Genomic DNA, 20,387 nt, shown 5'->3' with positions numbered 1-20,387 from the left:
GTTAGAAGTCAGTAGTCCAGCCCCCATTTGAAAGGCAGAGACGATGGGAGACCATCTTAGATGCAGGAGCCACACAGCTATCTGGGGGAAGAGCATTTCGGGCAGAGGAATAGCATGTGCGTGCAGGGGTCCTGAGGCAAGAGGAAACCTGGAATGTGGTTAGGACAAGGACAATGCGAGTGGACAATCTTCTTGACTGAAGACAGGGAATGAGTAGAACATGGAGGCTGTAATTTTTTTCTAAGAGCAGTAAGAAGCCACTGGACTATTTCAAGGCAGGCCACGATGTCATTTGATTTAATTTTGAGAAGTTCCATGTGATACTTATAGAAATAAGTAATAATATGGGACGTGGGATTTGCTTTAAAATAGACCATTAAAGGGATCCCTGGGTGGCGCAGCGGTTTGGCGCCTGCCTTTGGCCCAGGGCGCGATCCTGGAGATCCGGGATCGAATCCCACGTCGGGCTCCCGGTGCATGGAGCCTGCTTCTCCCTCTGCTTGTGTCTCTGCCTCTCTCTGTGTGTGTGTGTGACTATCATAAATAAATGAATAAAAAATTAAGAAAAAAATAGACCATTAAAAAAAAAAAGTTGGGAGGTGAGAGATGAAAAAAGATGGACAAAATGTGGATGATCAGAGAAGTCAGGTGACCGGGCCATATGGGCTCTTCACACTCTTTTTGAATGTGTGTGAAAATTTTCTATGATATAAAGGGAAATAATAAAGATAAACCATGCACCTGATTTCTAGGGTCAGGGAGAGAAGGAGAGAAATAACCGTGGGAGACCCAAGGCAGAAGCAGGGATTCAAGGCAGAGGTGACACCACTGGTCCAGTCTGCAAGCCATCAACGTGGCCAAAATCAGAGGCCGACAATACCAAGTGTTGGCAGGATGCAGAGGAACTCTCAACCGCCACTGGTGTGTGTAAAACAGTTTGCCAGGTGTTTTCTGTTGTTTAAAGTCACACACGACAGCCCGGCAATTCCATTCCTGGGTATTTACCCAAGAGGAATGAAAACATATGTCTGCGCAAAGATCTGTTGGCAAATGTTCACAGCAGCTTTGTTCATTCCTGCCAAAAGGCTGGAAACGCCCCGAATGTCTACCGACAGGAGCACGGATGAACAAGCTGAGGTCCATTCCCTCCACGGAGCAGTCCACAGCAGATACTGGGAACTAGTAAATCTCGGGATGCCCACTGCTGAGAAGCAGCACCCAGACAAAGGAGGCCGCGCTGTGGGGTTCTATTTGCACGAAATTCTCCAGAAGGCTAGACTAACCCGGAGAGATAGAAATCAGAAGCGTGCTTGGTGGGGGAGGGTGGGGAGTGAGAGGGCTGGGATCCCTCTGGGACCTTCTGGGTGGAAAGGTCCCAGACTCTGGTGGGCGGCGGGCCCAGGGCCCACGCACGTGTCGGGCACGCAGGCAGCGGGACCTGCTGGATGTAAAAGGCCTCTCGGGGAAGTTCGGGGACAGGTGGTGCCACCCCCGGTGTGCAGGCAGTGGGATTCCCCCCTGAGCCCGGAGGCAGAGCCTGCAGGCCTGGTTGGCGGGATGTGCGGCAGCAGTGGAAGCCCCCGGCCGCCCCCAGGTAGGAGAGGGGGAAAGCCCAGCCCCCCCCCCCCCACTGCGCCCCCAGCCCCCCGGCGGGACGCGCTGGCCCATCTAAAAGCTTCCCTGCAGCGGCCTGGGCGGTCGATAGCAGACACCCCGGCTCCGACCCGCCTGCCCGGCAGCCCGGCCCCTTCCCGCCAGCGCAGCCCCCGGGAGGGGACCCCGCCGGGCGGAGCCTGTTCCGCAGCTGCGCGCCCGGAGCTGGTCCCCCTCCCCGAGACCCCTCCTTCTCCGCCACTGACACGTGCCCTCGCGCGGGAGGCTGGAGGGGGGCCGCGGGCCAGCCAGCCTGCAGGGGCTGCCTGGGGACGAGCCTGCCCATGCGCGCCCCACTTTCCCCGCACTGAAGAGCCACCGGGAGCCCAGATGGCTCCGCAAAAGGCAGCGGAGGTCTTCCTTGGCGAATAAACCTTTGACTTAGAGCCACCTCTTTGGTGCCATTCGGACGTGGGTTCATTCATTCATTCACCCACCAAGCATCAATGGAGCATCTCATCCCCCCCTCCAACCCGCGCTCCTGGAGGGGACACCCTAAACCAGCGCGGGAAGCAGAAATCCGTCCAAGCCACAAACAAGAACACAGAGGCAATTTAAAACTTCCCGGTATCCACACTTTAAAAAGTAGAAAATAAGTAGATGCAATTAATTGCAATCCTATATTTTATTTAACCCAATAAGGCCAAGTATTATCCATTTGACATGCACATCAATATAAAAAATGATTAAGGAGATATTTAAGGGAGGTGGGTGGGGGGTGGGGGTGACTGGGTGATGGGCACTGAGGGGGGCACTTGATGGGATGAGCCCTGGGTGTTATGCTATATGTTGGCAAATTGAACTCCAATAAAAAAAATAAAAAATAAAAAATAAAAAAAGGAGATATTTAACATCCTTTTCTCTGTACTAAGTCTTTGAAATCTGGTATGTTTTCACTTGGAGCACATATCTGAATTCCGAATAGTCATCTTTAAGCTCTCAGTAGGTACACTGTAGTTGGTGATGGCCAGGCCAGGGTTACAGCAAGGCCTTTGGGTTTCACTCTAATGAGATGGGGTCCTCCAGGGATGCCTGAGTGGCTCAGCCATTGGGCGTCTGCCTTTGGCTCAGGGTGTGATCCCGGTCCTGGAATCGAGTCCCACGTCAGGCTCCCGGCCGGGAGCCTGCCTCTCCCTCTGTCTGTGTCTCTGCCTCTCTCTGTGTGTCTCTGATGAATAAATAAATGAAATCTTTTTAAAAAATGATATGGGGTCCTCCAGAAAGTTTTGAGCAGGTCAGGAGTATGATCTGACTGTTAAAAAAAAAAAAAATCCCTTTGGCCACTGTGTTAAAATAAATGGGGGAGGAGGTGGGGACTTTTTACCTTAAAATGCCCTAAAAAATGAGGTGAACAGATAAACCAGCCGTGGTCCATACAGATAATGAAGTATTATTTAATATTTGATGGCTAGCCATCAAGCCATGAAAACGAAGAAACTTAAATGTGTATTGCTAAGTGAAAGAAGCCACTCTGAAAAGGCTCTCGGTACTGTAGGATTCCCACTATATGACATTCTGGAAAAGGCAAAACTATGGAGACCAAACGAAGATCAGTGGTTGGTGCGGACTGGAAAGGATAAGCAGGTGGAACAAAGAGGGTTTTTAGGGCAGTGGAAAATACTCTGTATGGGATTATAATGGTGGGTCTGTGTCATTCTGCATTGGTCCAGACCCATAAAATGTACAACCCGCAGAGGGAACTGTAATGTTCACTGGGGACTTTGAGTGGCCATGACGGGTCCTTGTGGGTTCATCAGTGGTAACCCATGCATCCCCTGGGGGAAGGGCTGGTAATACTGGGGGAGGCTGTGTGTTGGTGGGGCAGAGGGTATATGGGAAATCTCTGTACCTTCCCCACCAGTTTGCTGTGAATCTAAAACTGCTCTAAAAAATTAATTCTTAATACACAAAAATTTTAATGAGGAGGGTGGGTGGATGGATGAAAGCACAGATGATGACAAATCAAGCCAAACGTCAACTATGGACTCTAGGTGGTGGGTGTACAAATGGGCAGTGTTTTCCATTTTTTTTTTTGTACATTTGACAACGGTTATGCTAAGTCGTGCGAGAACCAACTGTATTCGTGTCCTGGGGCTGCTGTGACAAATGACCACAGACTAGGGGGCTTAACACAACAGGAATTTCATTATCCCGCAGTTCTGGAGAACATGGTCTGAAATCAAGGTGTCCTCAGGGCCGTGTTCCCTTGAAGGTGGTAGCAGAGGATCCTTCCAGGCCTCTTCCAGCCCCTGGAGGCTCTGGTGTTCCCTGGCTTGCTGTTCCACCACCCCATCTCAGCGTCGTCTTCATATGGCCTTCTTCCCATCTCTCTTCTCTTCTGTCTCTTATAAGAACACCTGTCAGTGGATTTAGGCTCACCTGTATAATCCAGGACGCTCTTATATTGCTCCTATCTTAATTACTTCTGCAAAGACCCCATTTCCAAATAAGACCGCATTTACGGGGCGCCTGGGTGGCTCAGTTGGTTAAGTGTTCGCTTTTGGCTCAGGTCATGATCCCTGGGTCCCTGGATCAGGCCCCGTGTCGTCAGGCTCCCTGTTCAGCAGGAAGTCTGCTTGTCTCTCTCCCTCTGCCCCTCTCCCCACTCGTGCTCTCTCTCTCACTCTCTCTCTGGCTCAAATAAATAAGTAAAATCTTAAAAAAAAAAAAAAAAAAAGACTACATTCACATGTTTCAAGGGTTAAGACCTGGACATATCTTTTTGGAGGCATAATTCAACCCACAACACAGGCCATGTTTTGTTGATCAGCTGTGGGACTCTCGCACGTGGCACAGTCTCTCTGAGCCCCTCTCAGTGGCACGTAGTAGGTGCTCAATAAACAGAAGCTTTGTTCCCCTCATTCCCAGGAACTCTCCTGGCAGGAGGTCCACTTGTAAGCAACCCCTGGGGACCCAGAGGACACGTAGGAGCATCAGGCACACAGTCTGGTGCCATCTGGAGGAGAGAGCAGTGTCCTAGTTGACGGCCTAGGCTCTGGCATCAGAAGGACAAGGGTTTAAATTCTGGTCTCATCATCTGAAAAACACAGTGCCCTCGGGCAGGGGACTTTGAACCTCTGAGCTTCAATTCCCTCAATTGTAATAAGATGGATGTCATTCCTGTATTCAGCAAATGTTTACTGAGTACCTACTATATGCCAGGCACTGAGAATGAAGAATGGGGATACAGTGGTGAACTAGAGAGGTGAGGTCTGTCCTCAGCAGAGAGATGAGTGATAAAAACAAGAAATGTGCCATTTAGAGAATTTCTTTTTAAAGATTTTATTTATTTACTTATGAGAGACACACACACAGAGAGAGAGAGAGAGAGAGAAGCAGAGACACAGGCAGAGGGAGAAGCAGGCTCCACGCAGGGAGCCCGACGTGGGACTCGTGGGACCCGTGGCACTGGATCCCGGGTCTCCAGGATCACACAATGGGCTGAAGGCGGAGCTGAATCGCTGAGCCACCCGGGCTGCCCATTTAGAGAATTTAAATAAGCTGATGGGTTGGTGTAAACAGTTCAGTAGGGAGGGCTTCTTGGAGGAGGTGACATTAACTGGAGTCTAAAAGGAGCTGGCCCTATGAGAACCATCTGGAAGGGCATTCCAGGCAGAGGGAAAGGCTAAGGCCAAGGAGAGCAGTCAGGGCTCCAGGGGCAGGATAATGGACTCATTCACTTTTTCATTCAACAAACATGTGCTCGGCAGTGTGCACCTTCCACAGACAGCCGCGAGTGAAGAACAGAGAGGACACATGAAAACACCCAGCATAGTTCCTGGTGCACGGGGAAATGCTCAGTGAACATCAGCAATTATTGATGGTCAGTAAATTTGGGGATCTCTCTGATTCCTCCCTTCTCAGCGGGCTTCCCCGAGGGAAATACCTCTGCCTAAGACCTTCCTGCCATAATGAAATTGGCTTTCTTGATTTTATTCTGGTTGCAAGATGACACATACCAGAGGGATAAAGCGAAGCAAGTACAAAGAGAGAGAAATACCTGAAATCTCACCTCCTCGAAGAAAGTATAGTTAGCTTGAAGGACATCTTTCTAGATGTTTCTCTGAGCATGCAGGTATGTGCACACATGTGCACACACACACATGCACCCATGACTGCAAACACCTATATATGCACACGTGCTTGCAGTCATGCATATGCAATGCACACATCACACACATAAGTGCCTAGAAGCATGCAAACACGTGTGTATTCATGCCCGTGGATACTCATGTACATGTGCACACATGCATGCAAACACACATACAAACTCATGCATGTCTGAGGACCAGGATTAGGGTGAAGTGAGTGAGGCTGATTTTTTAAGCCAGGGCCAGATCCTGGCTGCATTTAAAAATTTGGCACTTTGCTCCTATGGATTTTTCCATTATTTTGATTTTTTAAAATATTACATTAAAGGGGCGCCTGGGTGGCTCAGTCGGTTAAGCATCTGCCTTTGGCTCATATCATGATCTCAGGGTCCTGGGATCGAGCCCCACGTCAGGCTCCCTACTCAGTGGGGAATTTACTTCTCCCTCTCCCTCTGTGCCCCCCATCTGTTCGTGCTCTCTCTCTAAAATAAATAGTCTTTAAAAAATATCTTGCATTAAAATATTTATCTTGATGGCTGAGTTTTTTGACACCCCCTTAGATTTTGCTCTGAGGTGACTGCCTCACTTGCCTCTCCCTCATCCCAACACACATGCACACTCGTACATACCTGTATGCACACATGTATGCACACACTTATGCATGCACACACATGCACATGAGTTCACACATACACACCACAACCCATGAATGGGTGTGAAGTCAAGTCACACTCTCTTTCCCCTGTCCCCTCCAACCCTTTTTCCTAGTTACTACCCTGCAGTCTGGTGACATCAGCCAGAGCCTTGAAGAGAAAAACATTATACTTGTGAGAACGACCCGCCTTTTATTTTTTTTTATTTTTTTTGACCCGCCTTTTAAAATGGAACAGAAGAGAATAGAAAATGTCAGAGCTCAGTGCACAGAGATAGGATAAATATTACTCCCCATCAAACTTTCGCTTCAGTTCTGAACCTGGGTGAGACTACATTGCAATGTGAAAAATTAATGCTCTGATTCATGGTCAAAATGCTTGAAATCTAAAAAAAAAAAAAAAAAAATGCTTGAAATCTGTGGCTATATACGATGTTTGAAACCTGTGTTCTTTTTTGTTTTTCTTTCTTCCTTTTTTGAAGTCCCATGTTAATTACGGCATATCCAAAAATTGAACTTAGCTGGGTCCCTGAATATCTGTTTGGAAGAAACTCAACAGAGTCACTTGCTATTTGAAAGCCTGTGTAGGTTTTATATGAAGTAAATATAAATTCGTATAATGTTTGAACAACTGATATTTTCGTGTGTAACTGTTATAGCACCTAAATTTAATTAAAAATGTCTTATATAAACCTTGAGTATCATATATCATATTTACCATATGTTAAAGATTTATTGTGTGTTAAGTATATGGCCATTATTTTGTTTTGAGATTCTTTTTGTTTTTCTGTTAATATGTTGCAGAGGTCACATGGTGTCAATGAATCTAGGTTTGCTCATTTTCGCTTTCTGCTGCGTATTTAGCTGACCCCCCGGGCAGGGACACTTTCACTGTTTTCCAGCTTTCTGTATGGGTTTTTGTCCTGGTGATCATAGTAAGCATAGTAAGCATGGTTGGTGAGGCCTTAAATGAGCATTTAAAAAAAAAAAAGGGGGCAGCCCCTGTGGTCCAGTGGTTTAGCACCGCCTTCAGCCTGGGGCCTGATCCTGGAGCCCCGGGATCGAGAGCCATGTCGGGCTCCCTGTACGGAGCCTGCTTCTCCCTCTGCCTGTGTCTCTGCCTCTCTCTCTCTGTGTCTCTCATGAATAAATAAATAAAATCTTTAAAAAAAATGAGCCTTTCATACACATTATCTTATGGAGTCCTCATGATATGCCCAATGTACAGGTGAGATAATGGAGACTCTGTGACATTAATTCATGTACCTGAGGGCACACAGCTCACAGATGTCACAGCAAGGACTGGAACCCCAGCTGTCTGATTATGGGGCTCTTCACTACCCTGCATTATGTTTTATAGATCTTTGCATATCCCCAGAGATGGACTCTGTGTGAACAGAGAGTTCACACGATTAAACATTTAATACAGAGATCTGGAACTGCCCTCCAGGAAGGTTGTATCAATTTACACTCCCATGAGAGTGCCACAGGTATGTATACCCAAAATTTCACACATGCTGATAAGCTTGACAGGTAACAATGAGTCTTTAGCTGCTCAATGGTCATACTGTGCATCCTTGCAAGAGGTTTTGTGTCTTTTTATCATTCCTTTGTGGACTTTCTACTTATGCCCTGTGCCAAGTTCACATGTGGGATATTTGTCTTTTTCTTATTGATTCGTAAGTGATCTTTGTATATTAAGGTTCTTAACACTTTATCTGCCATACATGTGGCCAAGAATCTAATCTTCTTTGACCTAGGATCACTTTGAAGGGCCAGACAAGTCTGCTTCATTGTCCACCTGGCCTCAATGAATGTTTTTGTTCTGAGGTGTCCTTGTGGCCAACTGCATTTTATTGGTACCTTTAGAAGCAAAAGTGGAGACCCTGAGATCTTATAAATCTCAGTCTTAACCAAACTGACATTTGAACACCTCAGCTTTCCAGGGCAGGGAAGTTCAGGCCTAGGAGTCAGGAGTCTCAGGTTTGATGCCGGTTCTGCAGCCCAGTGCAATCCTTCCTCCAGGGTAAGAGGAGTTGGAGATCAGTCACCCCTATGGCCCACCCAGCCACGTCCACTTCCTCTAGTAGAATGGAAGCAGGGGACAGAGGGGAAGGGGCGGCATCTCAAGCATGGTCAGGGAAACTATATGAGGGGTCCCTGGCCTCAATGGCTGGCAACCCTGAGGGGCCCCCAGCACCTACCTGGCTCAGGAAAGAAAGCCCCTGGCTACCTGGGGCTACTTTTCTCACCCACTTTTTATAGATGATATAGATAGATAGATAGATAATATATAGTATATATCATCTATGGGGATAATTTTACGACAATATGCATGAGCCTCTGTAAAAGGGTCAGAATAGTGTCCGGCACATAGTAGGTGCTCAATAAACCACATCAGCATTTCAGCATCACTGCTGTATTGTTGTTGAGGATAGGTGTGGGACAGAAAAGCAGGGCCCCAGGGCACCTGGAACCAGCCCCAGGGGCAGGTGGGGTCCTGCACGGCAGTGTTTACCTGGTGCCATCTGGGTGGGCCCTCAGGGGAGGAACTGAGGCCCCATCAGCACCCTTCTTCATCTCCAAGTCTCTACCCTGGCCCCTTCAAGGCCCAGAGAAGCCCCCTGGGAAAGTGGCACCCGTGGGGACCGTGCTGCCCAGCACAATTACCGTTTTCATCCTCATTAAACCACATTTTCATTCTAATTAGAGTTTCACTGCCTCCCAGAGAGAAGGGCCGATTACTTTTCAGCATCATTACCAGGCTCTCCCTCCCTCCCTCCCTCCCTCCCTCCCTCCCTCCCCACGCTGCCCAGGTGCCTGTTCCACACCGGCCAGCCTCTCTCTCTCTCTTCTCCCCCCCTCCCCCCCTTGCCAACTCTTCACGGACCAGAGAGAAGCGCGGAACATTTATTTATTAGTCTCCTATTGGGAGCGGAGCTTGGTGTTAGGGAGCTTCACCCGCAGCATCGTCACCCTACCTTTGCCCTGCTCTAATTGATTCTTTTTCTTCAACACATCCCCCTCTAAACGTGCCCTGTGATTTATTTTTTTCTGTTCATCATCTCTCTCTGCTTTCCCAGAATGCCAGCACCCACCTGCATCCCCGTGGCACTCCTGGGCACGCTGACCTCCTTCTTCCAACAGCCAGCCCCTGGCAGCCAGGCCATTCCCAAGGCCACCAGAAAGTTCTGGAGAGCGAGCACACTTGCTGGAGCAGCCCTTGCCTAATGACTGATGGGGAGCGGTGGATAAATACCCCAGCCCCCTCGCCCACCCCCTGCCGTGGGAAAGTTCTAGGAGGTATGTGATCCACCTGGTGTCTCAGCAGCCCCAGCAGGACTGAGCCTCACTTGCCAGCGGTGGAGACTCACTCGTGAGCAAACCTTCACGGACTGCCCTCCATTCCCTTCCCCACTTCTTCTCTCCCCTGCCCGTGCTTTCTGGGTTCACCTTCCATCAGAATCCATTGCACTCAGGATCTCTTGCCTCCCCCCACCACCACCTCGAGTGAGATGCAGGGAAGTCGAAGAGAGTTTCTTCACTACTCAGCACCCAAAGGATGGGTCACAAGAGAATTCTGGGCTCTCCTTAAAACAGAAGCACCATTTCAACCATGCTGCACCACCCCCTGGGCAGCTCTGACCCACGTCTGAAACAAACTTCTGGGGTGCCCCCTTTCAGAGCAGGGGCGGGGGGTGAACTTCCTGGCACTTCTGAGAGGGGCGCTTGGCAGCATGCATTCAAATGGGCCTTGTGCCAAGCCTCCACCATCAGTTCCCTTCCTGGGAATAAGTGCTCTGGAGCATGGAGGTGGGAGCCAGGATGTTTCTGGCAGGCTTGTTTGCGACCAGGCAAAGCGAGAAACCACCCATGTGTCCATCCACAGAGGATGAGGAAATCAGCCACGGGGCTGTGGGACACCATGTGACTTCAGAAAACACGAGATAGATGCCTATCTCAGATTTTTAGGGCTGACAAAACAAAGTACCAGACACTGGGTGGCTGAAAACAAGAGATTGATTCTCCCACAGGGGTGGAGGCCAGAAATCCCAAGGCAGGTGCATGGGCAGGGCTAGCTCCTCCCAGAGGCGCAGAGGGACAATCTGCCCCAGGTCCCAGGCCACCTTCCCGGCCTCTGGTGGCCGTCAGCCCCGGGATGTGCCAGCTTTCCGACCTCTGCCTCTGTCTTTGCATGGCCTTCTCTGGGTCCTGTCTCCTCTTCTAATGAGGACACCAGTCGTATTGGATTTAAGGCCCACCCAAGTCCAGGATGACCTAACTTTAATTTAACTAATTATACCTACAAAGACCCTATCTCCAAATAAGGTCACATTCCGAGGCACTGGGGGTGAGGACCTGAATATATTTTGAGGAGACACAGCTCAGCCTGCAACACTGCCCTGGGATTAATCATAAGGGTGGTCTGATTCCCTTTCGTGATCAAAGTTGGCCTTAATCGGGAGGCACCCCTCCTGCCCTAACCCCACACCTCCATGCTTTAGCACCATCATGGCTTCTCTCTCTGCTCAGCCACTCATCGTTATGTGCTTATAATGTATTTATTAGCACTGCCCTAATTATTTTAGGGGTATCATTTTATTCAATTTTTGCAGTCCAAAAATTATATGTATATAGTATGAAGTCCATACTGTGTAAGCCCTATCTTACAGATAAGGAGACTCATACCTGGGTACACTGAGTCCCTATTTCCAGGTCACTCGGTTGATAAGCAGCAGAGTCGGTCCTGGTGGCCTTTTGTCACAGTTGTGGCTACTGGTTATGACTTCCCCGGTGACAGTGTGGACCTGCCATGAAATACACACACAGTCATTTATATTTTCCAACAATGTTGCAAGGCAGAAATTACACTCATGTCATAAACGAGGAGGCCAAGGCAAGGAGAGGGTATGTAACTTGACTAATGGCACCCAGTAGGTGTCCAGGCAGGGATTTGAGCTAAACATGTGGCCTTTTGGGGAAGCCTGGGCTCCATTTCCTGGCAAATAGGATAGGGTCCCCTCCAGCCCAGTTGCTGTTCTGTAGCCACAGGACCACACAGGGCCCAAGTCTCTACTTCTGGGGTCCGAGCTCGGACGGTCAAGGCTGCCCAACTGGTGCCACCCATGGGCCCCATTCTTGGAGCATGCTGGGACCCAGCAGCCAGGGGCTGGAGCCCTCGCCCACCTTAGGGCCCACCTCAGCCTCCAACTGCCACACACCAGGGACCCAAGTCAGCCTCCAGGTCCTTCAGAGCTTAGGGATCTCCAGGCAGCTCCCTCACCCCTCAGGGGTTATTAATTAATGCTAATTAATATCTGTGTTCGCAGAGCCAGCCAGGCCCCTGGGCCTGGAGAATCTGAGAACGGAAAATATGAGAAAGCTGGCACCCTGCCAAGAAACATGGATCATTCTGACTGGCTTGGGCTGGTTAGTAGAGATGGGTTCCTAGTAATGAGAAGGGGACACTGAGACACAGGTGAGGACCAAGCCGCCCCAGGCAGTTTCAAAAATGGTTGCCAGGTGAGGGGCGCCTGGGTGGCTCAGTCGGCTGAACATCAGACTCCGGGTTTCAGCTCAGGCCTGATCACAGATCAAGCCCCTGCATCAGGCTCTGCACTCAGCACAGGATCTGCTTCAGATTCCCTCCCCTTCTCCCTCTGCCTCTCCCCTCCCACCCACCCCCTGCTCCCACACTCGCTCTCTCTTTAAAATAAGTAAATAAATAAAATATTTTTAAAAATGAATAGTGTTTGCCATTTGAAAGAACGAGGAGACGAGCTTTGGAGACCCATGTGCTATGAGTCCCACGCCTGAGCCTCAGTTTCCTCATCTGTAAACAGGATGAGAATCTTTTCCCTTAAACGTCGGTGTGGGTGTGTGTGCGGAGCTCATCAAGCTTTTAAGCATGTAAAAATGCCTTGCACGTAACGCCTCCTTTCCCTGGCTGCTCACGGAGAGGCCTCGTGCAGCCAGGTGACTCAGTTTCCCTTTGGGGGCACACGAGGCAGGGGCAGGGCACCTCCCTGCTGCTGCTACCTCTGGGTGGGTCCCCGGGGCAAGGCACGCCCTCCCCACCAGGCCCGATCTCTGGGAACACCGGGAAAGATCATTTCCAAACGGCCTAATTAATAACGCCACTGCTCGCATGGCGACGAGACCATTCTGGCCCCTGATTAAAAACAGAAGTTTCCCCCACGTTTGCGGAGACGGAGCAGAAGGGAAAACAAAGACGTGCACACTCGCGCCAGATAAATACAGACGCAAACACATGCACGGCAGATAAACACACACTGGCACACCAAATATACACACAGCCGGCTGCGGAAATCCGGGTGGGCTGGCACGGCCGGGCTCGGGCGGCCCAGGGACACCCCCACCCCCCCCAACAGTCAGCCACACAAAAGGTGGAGGAAGCACCCCCCACCTCCCGTGCAGATGCTGCCAGGCCCCGACCACATCTGGGCCCCCACCGACCGCAGAGAGCACATGGCCACAAGCCAGGAGTGTGGGAACGGGTGCCCCCCAGGAGCAGCCCCTCGGCCCACGAAGGGACAGAAGGGACCCGGTGGGGAAAATGCTCCTGCTCTTCTCCCTGCATGTAGGCTGGGAAGTTCAAGATCACAATGGGGTTCAGGGGAGAGGGCCCTCTTCCGCATTCACGCATACATGGACAGCAGACAGCGACACTGGGACAGCCGCCTTCCCCCGTGACCTCAGGCGACAGAAAGAGGGCAGAGGAGCTCCGTGGGGTCTCTTTTACAAGGGCACTAATTCTACACTCCACGCCCATGACCTAGTCACCTGCCCAAGGTCCCGCCTCCTAATACCATCACCTGGAGGGGGGAAGGATTTCACCACAGGAATCTGGGGCCAAATGCACAAATATCTCTTTTATTTTATTTATTTTTTAAAAGATTTTATTTATTTATTACAGAGAGAGAGACAGGCAGAGGGAGAAGCAGGCTCCGTGCAGGGAGCCGGTCGCGGGACTCGATCCCGGGTCTCCAGGATCACACTCCGGGCTGAAGGTGGCGCTAAACTGCTGGGCCACCGGGACTGCCCACAAATATCTATTTTATTTCCCAAATAAACCATATGCCCTCTGACCCTCGTGTCAGAGAAAGCTTGTGGGGGGCCAAACCAAGACGCCCACAGAGAAGCACGAATGCACAAGTGTGCACTGGCCAGCGTGTGTACGCGCCAGCAAGGTCCGCTGCAGCAGTGCTCAAAGGGGGTGATCCTGCCTGTCGGCGGCGGTGGTGTGGCAAGTTCTGCAGACATTTCTAGTTGTCCCGGTTGAGGAGGGGGAGATGCTCCTGGCATCTCATGAGTCAAGGCCAGTGAGGCTGCTAAAAACCCTACAGTGCACAGAACAGCCCCCTCCCCACCCCCTAGCAAAGACAGATCTGGCCTGCGATGTCAAGTGCTGAGGCTGAGAAACCCTGGTCTACAGGAACCCAGTGGATTGTACACCTTGGCACACCCACTGACCCCCATGTGGAAAAAGCCGAGTGCACACACGTCAGCCAAATGAAGAGCATGCAGTGGGATTCACAGGCCACCTCAGACCACAGAGAGGCACCGTGTGCTGGACCCTCATAGTAGAGAAGCAGCGGGTACATTCCAGCCTGGTGTATTTCCCGCCGGGATGTGTAGACCACCAGAGAGGACCTGCACTGCCTGGAGGCCTCCTTTCCACCAGGTTCATCCAAGGGCTTTTCATGAGAATAACTCGTTCAATCCTCACAGCCATCCTGGAAGATGGTTCAATGACAATTGTGCACGTCTTACAGATGAGGAAACTGAGGCCCAGAGAGGGGAAGTGTGTGGCCAGGGACCGAGCTAGAAATCCAGATGCCCGGGGCACCTGAGTGACTCAGTGATTGAGCGTCTGCCTTCAGGGAGTGATCCCGGGTCCTGAGATGGAGGCCCTTGTTGGGTTGCCAGTGGGGAGCCTCCTTCTCCCTCTGCTTGTGTCTCTGTCTCTCATGAATAAGTAAATAAAATCAAAAGAAAGAAAGAAGAAAGAAAAGAAGAAAGAAAGAAAGAAAGAAAGAAAGAAAGAAAGAAAGAAAGAAAGAGAAATAAATAAATAAAATCCAGATGCCCCCCCACCCCCCCACCCCCCGCGGTATGCGTAAACAGAGAAAGCAGGGTGGAAGGGGACCCCCCCACCCCCCTCCACCTGAGGGGGGGAAGGTCAGGGAAGACTTTTGCTTTCCAAAAGAGATTCCTATATCACTTTGCGTAACTAAGAAATCACTTTTGCACGTTTTATAAACCAGCTGAACCAGGAGTCGGACATACCTAGCACTCCAGCTGCTTTCTGCCCGTTTTCTGGCTCCGTGAACCTGGACGAGCCATGTCGCCTCCCCAAGCCTCAGTTTCCCCATCTGCAAGATGGGGGTCCACCCACTCACTATTCCAGGAGTGTGCTCCAGGGCCCACTGGGGACCGAGCCCTCTGCTCAGCTCCGGCCTGGGCAGGGTTAAGGCGGGAGGGGTGCACGGTGAGCGCTGCACCTGTCCCCCACCTTCCCCCAAGCTTGGGGCCGCTTCGCTAGTTTTGGGGGGGCAGGAGCAGGCGGGGGCCCGGAGCCTTCAGCTCCCCCCAGCCCGCCGGCACACCGTCCCCGCGCCTCTCGGGCCCCAGGTGCTGGTCCCGGGTCCCAGGGCTTGAGGCCGGCAGGCGGCTGCGGCGCGGGCTCGGCCTGGAGGCGCCTCCCCCGCCGCCGGGCGCTGGATTTCCCCACCGCGCTTCCCGCCGCTGCAGCGCGGGGAGCGAGCGCCACCTGTGGGCCACCGGGCCGAGGTGCGTGCGACTCCGCGAAAGTGGGTCGCCTCGGATTTCTCCCCACGGAGGGTACCCGGGGCCCCGAGCCGAAATGGAAACAGCTCCCGCCCGTGAAATTCTGCTCTACGTCCCCCTTTTCCCAGGCGCTGTTCCCACACTTAACCGTGTCTTCCATTTAACCTCCAACCACCACCGGCAATACACATTTACTGAGCACCTACTACTGTATACCCGGCTTCAGGGACACAGAAGGAACAGGACAGGAAACCTCCCCGCCCTTCTGGAGCTTACCAGCAGAGGCCAAGACAGAAGAGGAAGGGGCCGCGACCCATAAGACCATGGCTGGCCCAGTGGTTTAAAGGAGGAAATAAAGAGAGGCATGAACTAGTGGTTGTGAAGGGGGACCCTCCTCTGGATAAGGTCAGCGGGGAGATTCTCTGGGGCACACTGTCCGCACTGAGGCCTGAGGGGACGGGCCCCAGCCATGCCGAGACAGGGCCAAGGCCGTCCAGTGGAGGGCACGGTAAGTGCAGAGACCTGGGGGCAGAAAGGAGTTTGGGGTGTTGGACAGCACAGGATGACAGGGTGGCCCGAGCTGAGAGTTGAGGGAGAGCCGGGATAGGATGTCAAGGCCCCTTTGGAGACAAATCTGACCCCACACTACAGAGTGGAGAATAAACACCAATCTGAGTTGAAAGTGCTCCATCATCACCCAGCTCCACAGATACCCTCCTGCCACCCCTACCCAATCACGATGCCAGCCCAGGACCATGTGTCCCCCCCACAGAGAAAAGTGTCAGTCCACATGTCACACCTCACTTTCTGAGCCCTTGCCTCTGATATATTCATTCCAAATGTACCACCAAGGGGCACTGCAGAGGAAATGAGGTGCAAGGAGTGGCCTAGGGCTTGGGGACACCCAGAGTTGGCCTCAAATATGCCCTTGGGGGATGCCAGGGGCTAGATCGTTGGCAGAGAGACAAATCATGGACCTGCATGTCTCAGGGCTCTCAGGGTGCCAGCTGGCCCATGCCAGGGACTTCATGGGCGCTGGGACAGGGGGTCGGCTCTTCTGGCAAAGCCGCCACCTCGTCCCCTGGCTGCCCCCATGCGAGACCCAATAACCACAGAGCCAGCCGGGCTCCTGGGGCCTATGCCTCTGGGCTGAGGTGAGCACCCCCACCAGAGGGCATCCTCTATCCTCTCTGACCCCCCAAGACTCCCCCATCCTCCCTGTGGCCAGCCTGTGTCCCAGGCATCCTCAACTCCTTTTAGGGCTGGGATCTCTGTCTCAGCTTCCCTCAGCCAGAAAGTCATGTTCTGAAGGGTTGTCCCCAGCCCCACACCCCAGATCTCAGGGGAGTCCAGTCCTCCTACCTTCATGCCTCCAAGAGCACCGTCCCCCAAAAGGACAGCACGGGGAAGAGTTCGTGTCCCATGAATGCTATTCTCAGGTCCCTGTCATGGGTGCCATGAGGGAAGCTGTGGGTCTCAGGCAGCCCCAGTCCCCAGTCCCGGCTGCCTTCAGCTTTGGGGACTGCCTGGCTCTTGGGGGGAGGGGGCGGAGCCTCCTGGAGCTTCTAATTATGGTTTCAGAGGCACAGACTTAATTACTGCCTTTCCAAGGGTTAATTACCCCTAATCGGTTGGGAATCAGGCAATTCTCAAGCCTTCTGAGAACCAAAATATTTCCCCTCCCAGAAGCTGCCAGCCCCCCACCCCCTCCACCACTCCTGTCCCTCCAGCCCCCACTTTGGATCTTCTCAGTTTCCCTGTACGGAGGAGTGCGGGGAGGTGGGCAGGGTTGGGAAAACCCAAAACTGCCAGTCTGCTCTCAGAGAACCCACGTGCTGGGTCTGACACAGGCAAGAGCTGAATTCGAGAAGGGAGGGCCTTGGCCGAAAAAAGCTGGGAAGACTTCCTAGAGGAGGAGGCCGAGGGCTGGTCTTAAGGGCCCCTAGTGACCTCTGTGAGCCCCGGGGTCCTAAGATTCTGTACTACCTGGGGAGCTGCAATACTTGGAGAGGCTGGAGTTGATGACTCCAGGCCTGAGGAGGGGGAGCCTCGGGTTTCTCATCTATTAAATGGAGGCAAAGCCATAGTGAACGAGGCCCCGAGGGTGAGCAGAATGAAGCCAATCAGAAATGAGTGCCCTCCTGGGGTAAACCCTGGCGGGTGCTGAGGTGACAGCCCCTGGAGGGAGCTCACCCAGCCCCAGCCGCCACCAGTGCCCTCTGCCAGGCCTTGTAGCCATGTGAATATTGGACCCTGGCCACCTCCCTGCTTTCCTCTACTCCTAAGCTGGGGCCTAAACATACCGCACTGGTCCCCACTTCAGGCCTCTGCCCTTGCAGGTCCCCTTGCCTGGCTTACTCTCCTCTGGATGGGACTAGGTCTGCGAAGCTCTGGTCCTAAACTGACATCTCCAGGGAGCCCTCCCTGACTATTCTGCTTCCCCAGGAACCACTCCCTTCCTGAAAATTCTCTAGCCTATCATGTTTTTATCCCTTTGAGAAGCTGCGTTAATTATATCCTGGCTGAGTGCCCTGGGGCTCAGTTTCGTCATCCGTAAAATGGGCATGATATCTACAGTCACCTCAGAGTCCTGGCCTTGGATAAGTGACCCCAGAGGCCAGGATGCATCCGGCCTCACAGCAGGTCAGGGGATAGACTCAGGGGATTCTGAACAAAGCTCAAGGATCGGTGAGCTGGAGCAGGGTGGGCAGGTGAGGCCCCTGTGACCAGACAGTAAGAAGAGGTTAGAGAGGGGTGCCTGGGTGGCTCAGTGGTTGATCATCTGCCTTTGGCTCAGGTAGTGATCCATGGATCCTGGGATCGAGTCCCCCATGAGGCTCTCTGCAGGGAGCCTGCTTCTCCCTCTACCTGCGTCTCTGCCTCTCTCTGTGTCTCTCATGAATAAATACAATCTTAAAAAAAAAAAAAGTCACCAGTAAAAATCCAAACCCAAACTAGCTTAAGAAAAGTCTAAGGAATTCCGGCTTCAGGAATGGCTGAATCCAGGCTCTCAAACAAAGTAATCTTCCCCTCTCAACTAAGCTTTCCTCTGGGGAGCTTTACGTTCAGCTAGCAATGTCCCATGGAGATAACACGGCCTGGACAACCCCTGGCTTATCTTTTATCAGCCCAGGAACTCCAGGAAAAAAAATTAGAAAGCCACTTTGCCAACAGTGCTATCAAAAAAAAAAAAAAAAAAAATCCGCAAGCTGCCTCTCATTGGACAGACTGGGGTCACGGGTCACTCAGAAGCCAGTCAGGGTGGCTAAAAAGGATGAGGTGTGCTCATTGGTCAGGCTGGGGTCCTGCGAAAGCTCCTGGGGGTGGGGGTGTAAGCAGCCCCCACCGACTTTAGTGCGAAAAGCAGGGAAGGGGGGAGGTGATGATTCCTTCCTCCCGGGAGTACTGATCATGTCCTGTGCTCTGGGCCCCGGCCTGGGTGCTGGGGATGCAGCAGTGGGCGAGGCAGAAACACCCCTGCTCTGGCGGGGCTCACATCCCAGGCAAATACAGGGATGGCGGTGTGTGCTGCAGGGAAAGTCTTTTTTTGTTTTTAAGATTGTATTTATTCATTCATTAGAGATACAGAGAAAGGCCGAGACACATTATTTATTTTAAAGATTTTATTTATTCATGAGAGACACAGAGAGAGGCAGAGACACAGGCAGAGGGAGAAGCAGGCTTCCTGCAGGGAGCAGCATGTGGGACTCGATCCCAGGACCCGGGATCACGCCCTGGGCCGACGGCAGATGCTCAACCCCTGAGCCACCCAGGTGCCCCGGGAGCTGAGACTTTAAATAGGAGGTGGTATCTTAGCAAAGACAGGCAGACAGAGTGAAAATATCTGGGAAAGCGTGTTCCAGGCAGAGGGAACAGCCCGTGCAAAGACCCGGAGGCAAGAGCATGCCTGGCGGGTTTGGGGGAGAGCAAGGAGGCCTGTGTGGCTGGAGGGAGGGAGTGGAGGCGGTTGATGGGAGGTGACATGGTGCGACAGGGGGGCGACAGAGCACATCATGCAGGGCCCTGTGGGCCTGGGGTGGACTTTGGATTTTACCCTGAGTAAGGTGGGAGCCGTGGAGGGTTCTGAGCAGAGGAGGGTGCTCACAGGAAGAATGGATGGTCAAACCAACGAAGTAGCCCTCATACAGAGAGAGATTTCATGTGTGATCTGCCAGATTCTGCCTCACTGTGTGCTTGTCTTTCACCGAAGCCTGTGGCTCTACCGCCAGGGCCGCCGCCTGCCTGCTGCCACCCCCTCCCCACATCTCACTAGGTTCGGTTTGTTGCCCTTAAGCAGGACCCATGGGGAGAGGCACAGGTGAGGCAAGGGGCCGGGAGGCCAGACCGCTCCTTGGTCCCCTCCCCACGAGCCAGGGAGTCCCCAGCCCCACCGTGGCCCAGGACAGGCTTGGGCAGGGCTGCTAGGAATGTCTGCTCCTTTGTCCTCTCCAGGTTGGCGGGAACAGGCGTGGCTGGGGGCACGGGGAGACACAACCTAGCCTGAGTTTTTGGGGAGGAGTGAAGCTGGGTCACCGAGAGGCCAGCCCCGGGAGGGGAAAGCCCAGGAGACAGGAGCTGCCTCCCCAGGAAGGTACAGCGGTCTGTTGGCCCCATTGACACCTTGCTCTGTTTGGGTATCAAGGACCCAGTACAAGCCCCGAGCTACCGGAGGGGGCAGGGTGGAGTGGCAGGCCCTGTGGCCGGGCTCTGTCAGAACTGCCCAGAACTGCCGATGGAAGTGCCGATAAGGGCCTTAGAGGTTGGATTTTGGCCCTGACAGGGTTGGGCAACATCCTGTTTGGGCAGGCTCCTCTGGTTTTCTCTCCTGCAGCCCTGCCCTGGCCCTGGTGGGAGAAGCACAGGCAGGTGAACAGGAGCCAGCTGTTAACTCCATGAGAAACAGCAATAGCCCCCCATCGAGAACAGGAGAGACACTTTGCAAGAAGGAGCAGCCCAGCAGCTAGGCCCTATTTCCTGTCTGACACAAAAAGGAACTCTAAATAGATTGTAGACCTCAATATAAAATCAAAAATGATTAAAACGTACAAAGAAATCTTTGTGACCTTGACTTAGGCCAAGATTCCTTCGGTATGCCACCAAAAGCATGGTCCATGAAACAGAATGTTCATAAACTGGACTTCAGCAAAATGAAAATTTGTGCCCTTTGGAAGACATGAGGT

At 52.4% G+C, this 20,387-nt stretch overlaps 1 long non-coding RNA gene across 1 annotated transcript; it reads right to left on the bottom strand.

Moving 5' to 3' along the window:
• Positions 1-3,248: 3,248 nt before the first annotated feature.
• Positions 3,249-15,098, bottom strand: LOC140611357 (uncharacterized). Its single transcript, XR_012012610.1, has 3 exons — positions 14,707-15,098; positions 11,086-11,204; positions 3,249-4,010 (listed from the first exon to the last, which is right to left on the bottom strand). It is a non-coding gene; the product is annotated as an uncharacterized lncRNA (long non-coding RNA).
• Positions 15,099-20,387: the final 5,289 nt, after the last annotated feature.

The sequence above is a fragment of the Canis lupus genome, chromosome 19 (genome assembly GCF_048164855.1).
Source record: "Canis lupus baileyi chromosome 19, mCanLup2.hap1, whole genome shotgun sequence".
NCBI classification, from domain to species: Eukaryota; Metazoa; Chordata; class Mammalia; order Carnivora; family Canidae; genus Canis; species Canis lupus.
This window is presented reverse-complemented; position numbering and strand designations above follow the sequence as displayed.